The following is a 6,752-nucleotide window of genomic DNA, read 5'->3' on the forward strand; positions in this document are numbered from 1 at the left end:
CAGATGCTTAACCAACTGAGCCACCCACGTGCCCCAACAATTATTTATTTCTCATAATTCTGTAGGTTAGCCAGTCAGTTCTGATCTCACTTGGTACACTCATGTGGCCACATTCATAGGGTGGGCTCAGGTGGGACACTGGCACCCTGGTGCCTCTTTCTCCCTGTGGTCTCTTACCATACAAGAGTTTAGGCTGGGCTTCCTTACCTAGTGGCACAAATGATCCAAGAGAGCAAGACAGGCCTCTTAAGACTTGGCTTAGAACTAGCCAATAACACACCCGCCATATTCCCCTGGTCAAAGCAAATCATAAGCTCAGCCCAGATTCTAGGGGAAGGGAAATAGATTCCACCTCTTGTTGAGAGGAGTAGTAGGACTTACAATTATGAAAATTGTTGGCAATCGTCTTTGTAGGCAAGCTGTCTTATTTGCCACATGCCAGAAACCGTGTATTATCTCAGTGAATCTTCAGAGAAACTTATGAAATATTCTCCTTTATGTTCCTATTTTACAAGTAAGGAAAATTGGTTCCTGAAAAGTTAAATACCCTCCTGCAAGTAGGTGACAATCTGGGACCAGATCTAAACCACCTTCAGAGTTCTAATTCACAACCATCCCTCAATATAACATTCAGTAGAGTTAGAGGAGTTAAACCCCTTGTTCCCTCTCCCTGAGGGAAGCAGGAAATCATTGTAGTTAAGAGCTCAGATTCTGGGGTCAAACTGCTTTGGTTCAAATCTTGGTTCTAAGTCTCATTAGTTCTGTGACTTTGGGCTAGTGACTTAGCCTCAAGTTCATCATCTGTAGAACAGGGCTGATAAAAATATCTACTCCCCCCAGGACTATTATGAAATAGCGTTCATTACTTTTGTTGTTCCCTAAGTAGTTTACTCTAAATCAGGCAGTACTGCAGTCTCAAGACCACAGTCTTCAGAGCTGTTGCTGATCAGTGATCCTGAGTCTATGTGACTTGATCGTCTTTATCCCTGCTGGTCTGGCTTCTGATTCTGCTTTGCCTCTGGACCCGTGCTGCTGCAGCAGTGACCAGTACGAGGGGGCCTGCCCCACGGTGGTCCCTCTCTGTTCATTTGTTGTACCTCCTGCTTCCTTTTGGAGCTGCCATTTCAGGCTAGAGATCTGGTGGCTGTCCATGTTGACCTACAACCGTTTGCCTTTGTCAGTGCTCCGTTAATTTTTCTGATGACACAAAAGGAGCAGCCTCTCACAGGCTAACCCCATTAATACCTTGTTTTGCCTCTCTGACCATTTGCAAAATGTTCACCAACACCTTTCTCCAACAAGGGAGGAGGAAATGCAAGTTTCTCTGGTTCAGGATCTTTGCTGGGTGTCTCCTGTACTTAGTTTCCTTTTCTGTTGTCTGTGCTTTTAAAGAACTGCAGTGTTTCAGAATGAGTAACCACTAGGTGGCAGCAGTGTTTTGCTTCCCAGCTCATTACCATCTCTCTTCCCCCCCCAACCCTTATAATCTCAATTACAGCCAAGACACAGTTCCTTTCAAAATGAATAACTTGCTCTTAGATCAATCAACTTACTTATCCATATGAAGTTCAAGATGAACAATAAATTTCATGTACATTTTCTTGAAAATTCACTGTGATGTCACTAATTCCATCAGAGAGTTCTCACAGGAGTTATATTACTAAAGCAGTTTTATAGCCTTTGGTTTGAAAGGGCATGGGAAAAGTAAATAAACCTCAGCTTATTTAGGGAACGGCCAAAGCTGATTGTTTTCCCCTCTGGTTGTTAACACCCAACAGGCCAAAGGTCCGTTGGGTTAAGAGTTCATGGACTCCCAGGCTATCATTCTCTTAACAAGATTGTAGTCATTTCCCAGTGAGGTCCCAAAAGGTTTTCTTGGGGAAGATGGAATTTCAGTAGTTTATTGAGTGAGAAGCAGGTGTAGGGACCTGCCTTCTTTCCATTACATCTTCACGGGAATCCAACCTGCCAAATGGAATTCTCTTTTAACAAATTAGATTGGGAAGCGCAAAGACAGAAGAACAGGTAGAGAAAAGGCCAGGAGTGCTGACAAAACCGACATCTTACAGTATGGGGGATCAAGAGACACTGTCTATAATTGATAAAACAAAAAGATGTTTAATATATTACTTAAATTTACCTGGTAAATTTAACATAGAGGGACAAACTGTATCAGGTTATAACTTGACATTTATTTATTTATTTAAAGTAATCTCTACACCCAATGTGGGGCTTGAACTCACAACCCCAAGATCAAACGCTCTTCTGACTGAGCCAGCCAGGCACCCAACATACTGGGTTGTAACTTTAATGAGAAGAGAAGGGAAGGGAAGTAGGATGGTGGGGATATTAATAGGCTAAGCCTCAAGTACCCTAACAGAGTCTGTAGATAATGACCAAAATTGAAAATGCAAGAAACAGCACTACAAGCAGGTTATTTAGAGACATGGAGGAAGTCACCATGTGAACTAAGGGAAGTAGTAGCTAATAATTCTTGTTTCTGTAAAAGAGCAAAGGAAGGGGCTAAGCTAGGGAGTGGCTGTACTATTTGAATGTCTAAACATGACTTTGTTTTAGCCTTAAAAATAGGCAAGAATAGACAGCTGTTAGAGTAAAATAGATATCTGGGTTCAGGGGAACAACTAACACTGAATTCCTAATTTGTGTCACTATATCTGATGGAAATTATCAAATTTAATCATTTGCTTATTTTCACAGAGGTCACTTTAGTTTAATATAACACTACTGGCAGAAAGAAATTAGAAGCTTCTATTTCCACATGTATATGTCACTTATCCAAAACTGGCATCTTGGAACAAGGATCCACATTAGTCAATATTTTTACAGCAGATACCAGGGTTTTTCTGACATAAGCCAAAATACATTACTCTTTGCAATAAACCAGAACCAGAACTTTAAAGAGTGAATGTATCCATTTTTACTTTCTTCATAGCATTTTAGTGGAAGTTCTTCAGCATACATCCCCCAAACTCCTGTTCTTTACCTTCCTTTCAAAACCACATCCAATCCATCAGCAATGACAAGTCATCATTCAAAATACACCAGAATCTGACAAGTCTCACCACACACATCCCTAATAGCCTAGTTTGAGCTGTCAGTGTTTCTCATTCAGACCACTGAAATAGACTGGTAACTGCTTCCATCCTTGCCCATTCAGCAGCCAGAGTGATCCTTTTTGAATGTATGATAATTTGTAAAATATTGGCCTATATGATGTACCCACCCCATCTAATCCTCTCTCTCCCCCTCACTCACTCCTTCCCAGCCACAGTGGCCTCCTGGATCTTCCCAGACCCTTTGGAACATATTCCTGTCCTCTGCCTGGAATGCCCTTCTCCCAGATATCCAAATGTCTTGCTCTCTCATTTCCTTCAGGCTCTGCTTTGTCACCTTATCAAAGAGGCCTTTCCTAACCAACTGATATAAAATAAGCATTCCCCTCCTTCTCTCCAGTCATCCCCCCAGCTTGCTTAGTTTTTCTCCATTATACTTATCATCTCAGGAATGTTACATGTTCCCTGTATTGTCTCTATTTTCCATTAGAATGTAAGTTTTAGAATAATTTTTCACTGCTGTATCCCTAGTGCCTATAAGAATGCCTGACATATAATAGATGCTCAATAAATTCTGTCACTTTAATAACACCTACCATGATACCACAGGCAGATAATGTCTTAGAGCAATGTTCCCCCAAGTGTGAGATCTGTTTATGAGAAATGATTTTATTTTATTTTTTAAGACTTATTTGTTTTTTAAAGAGAGGGAAAGCAGGAGGAGGAGCAGAGGGAGGAGAGGGAGAGAGAGAATCCTAAGCTGACTCCCCACTAAGTGAGGAGCCCACCACGGGGTTTGATCTCAAGATCCTGTGATCATGACCTGAGCTGAAATCAAGAGTCAGATGAGTTTTTTTTAAAGATTTTATTTATTCATGAGAGACAGAGAGAGAGAGAGAGAGAGAGAGAGAGGCAGAGGGAGAAGCAGGCTCCCAAGGAGCAGGGAGCCTGATGCGGGACTCGATCCCAGGACTCTGGGATCATAACCTGAGCCAAAGGCAGACGCTCAACCATCCGAGCCACCCAGGCGCCCAAGAGCCAGACGCTTAACCAACTGAGCCACCCAGGTGCCCCAGAAATGATTTTAGATAGTATAAAGGTATGCATTAAATAACACTGAATCAGGTGGAGAGAATCTTTTCGATGTTTTAATCCCTCTCATTAGGTCAAGAAAGCCTCATATAGTGCTAGTTTGTCTCTAATATTTGATAATTTATCCTTTTAAAGAATAGAGAACGGGCCTTACATTCAAAGCCTAGTAAGAGCCTTTTGTAGGGAACAGTATCTGGCCAGGATTTTAATAACCTTGTTTTGTTTTCACGGTATTAATCTTAGGGGCATTGTCTACTTCAATTATGAGACTGGTAGCATGTTAATCTCATTTAAATCTTGCAACATCAAGAACTAATGATGTAATTGTATGGTGATTAACATAACAATAAAAAAATTAAAAAAATAAATCTTGCAACAACTCTTATGAGTATCATTTTGCATTAGATGAAACTGCAGATGAGTTTCCCATGAGACCAAAGTTTCCTTTGAGATAAAATTCACCGTTTTAAATATTTTAAACTGTACAGTTCAGTTTCTTTTTTTTTTTTAGAGTGAGTCTTTTTTTTTAAGATTTTTTATTTATTTATTTGACAGAGAGAGAGAGAGAGTGAGAGCAGGAACACAAGCAGGGGGAGTGAGAGAGGGAGAAGCAGGCTTCCCGCCAAACAGGGAGCCCGATGCGGGACTCAATCCCAGGACCCTGGGATCATGACCTGAGCCGAAGGCAGACGCTTAACGACTGAGCCACCCAGGCGCCCTACGATTCAGTTTCTTAGTATATTCACAATGTTGTACAACCATCATTACTATATAATTCCAGAACATTCTCATTCCCCCCCCCAAAAAAACCCCATACCCTTTGGCTATTACCCCCAATGTCCTCTTTCTAGCCCTACACAACTACTAATCTTTCTGTCTCTTTATATTTGCTTCTGCTGGAATTTCATACTAAAGGAATCATATATGTGGTCTTTTGGCACTGTTTTTTTCACACTTAGCATAATATTTTCAAGGTTTATCCATTTTGGAAGGCAGCTATACTCACTACTATACCACCAATGCAGATAAGGTTTATCCATCTTGTACCATGAACCAGGACAGTACTTCATTCCTTTTTGTGACTGAATTAATATTCCGCTATATGGATATATAAATCACCTTTTTTAATCTGTTTGTCAGCTGATGAATATTTGAGTTGTTTCCACTTTGGGGCTATTACAAATAATGCTTTAGGCACATTATGTCCAAGTTTTTGTTTGAACATCTGTTTTTCAGTTCTCTTGGGTATATACCTAGGAGTAGAATTGCTGGGTCACGTGGTAATTCTGTTTAACTTTTTGAGGAAAGGCCAAACTGTTTTCCAAAGTGGCTGTATCATTTTGCCTTCCCACCAGCAACATATAAGTGTTCCATTTCTCTATATACCTTGTGGAACTTGTAACTATCCATTTAAAAAAAAATTTAACCACCAAACTAGGTATTTCATTTTGGTTTTATTTTTTTTAAGATTTTATTTATTTGTTTTTTTTTAATATTTTATTTATTTATTTGAGAGAGCGAGAATGAGAGAGAGAGAGAGCACATGAGAGGGTGGAGGGTTGAGGGAGAAGCAGACTCCCCGCTGAGCAGGGAGCCCGATGCAGGACTCGATCCCGGGACTCCAGGATCATGACCTAAGCCGAAGGCAGTCGCCCAACCAACTGAGCCACCCAGGCGCCCTTTATTTATTTATTTGAGAGAGAGCAAGAGAGAGCACAAGTGGGAGGAGCAGGTTCCCTGCTGAGCAGGGAGCCCACCCTGGGACATTTTGGTTTTAATTTGCATTTTCCTAATGATCAGTTGAGCATCTTTTCATGTGACTATTGGCCATAAGTGTATTTTATTTGGAGAAATAGTCAAACCATAGCCCATTTTAAAATTGGGTTATTTTTGTTGTTAAGTCGCACAAGTTTCCTTCTAAAATAAGTTAAAAACATATTTAGGGACACCTGGGTGGCTCAGTGCTTAAGCAGCACTCTTGATTTTGGCTCACGTCATGATCTCAGGGTGTGAGATCCAGCCCCTCCAAAGACAGAGGGTGCAGTCAGCTTGAGATTCTCTCTTCCTCTGCGTCTGCCCCTCCCCCATCTCTAATAAATAAATATTTTAAAATATATATATATTTAATGAAAAAATAGTAATCAAGAGTGCAATTGGACAAAAGTAGTGAAGGCAATATATAACTCAGGGACTACTTTCAACAACACTGGGTCAGACGTGATGAGGAAGCATTCAGGAGTCACACCATCCAGATTCAAAACCCAGTTCCGCTTCAAAAATGCTGCGCCTGACATTTTGAGCAAGATATGTAACCTCTTTGAGACTCACTTTTTCCGACTTTAAAACTGGGATAGTCCGTGTCACTTCAAAGAGCTGTTGGAACAAATGAAATGACGCGTGTGAAGCGCTTACTCAGTGCTTGGCATGGCGAAGCACGCTATAAAAGTTAGCTACTACGACAGGCCACAAGCTCCGTGGCTCTCCAGATTCAGCCTGTAGAGGCTCCTGGCCCCAACCGCAACAGCCTGCTTCCCCACATGCGGCGCCACCGCGCACAGAGCTTTATGCGCATGCTCCTCTCTCCAC

Source organism: Zalophus californianus, chromosome 1, assembly GCF_009762305.2.
Source record: "Zalophus californianus isolate mZalCal1 chromosome 1, mZalCal1.pri.v2, whole genome shotgun sequence".
Lineage (NCBI taxonomy): Eukaryota > Metazoa > Chordata > Mammalia > Carnivora > Otariidae > Zalophus > Zalophus californianus.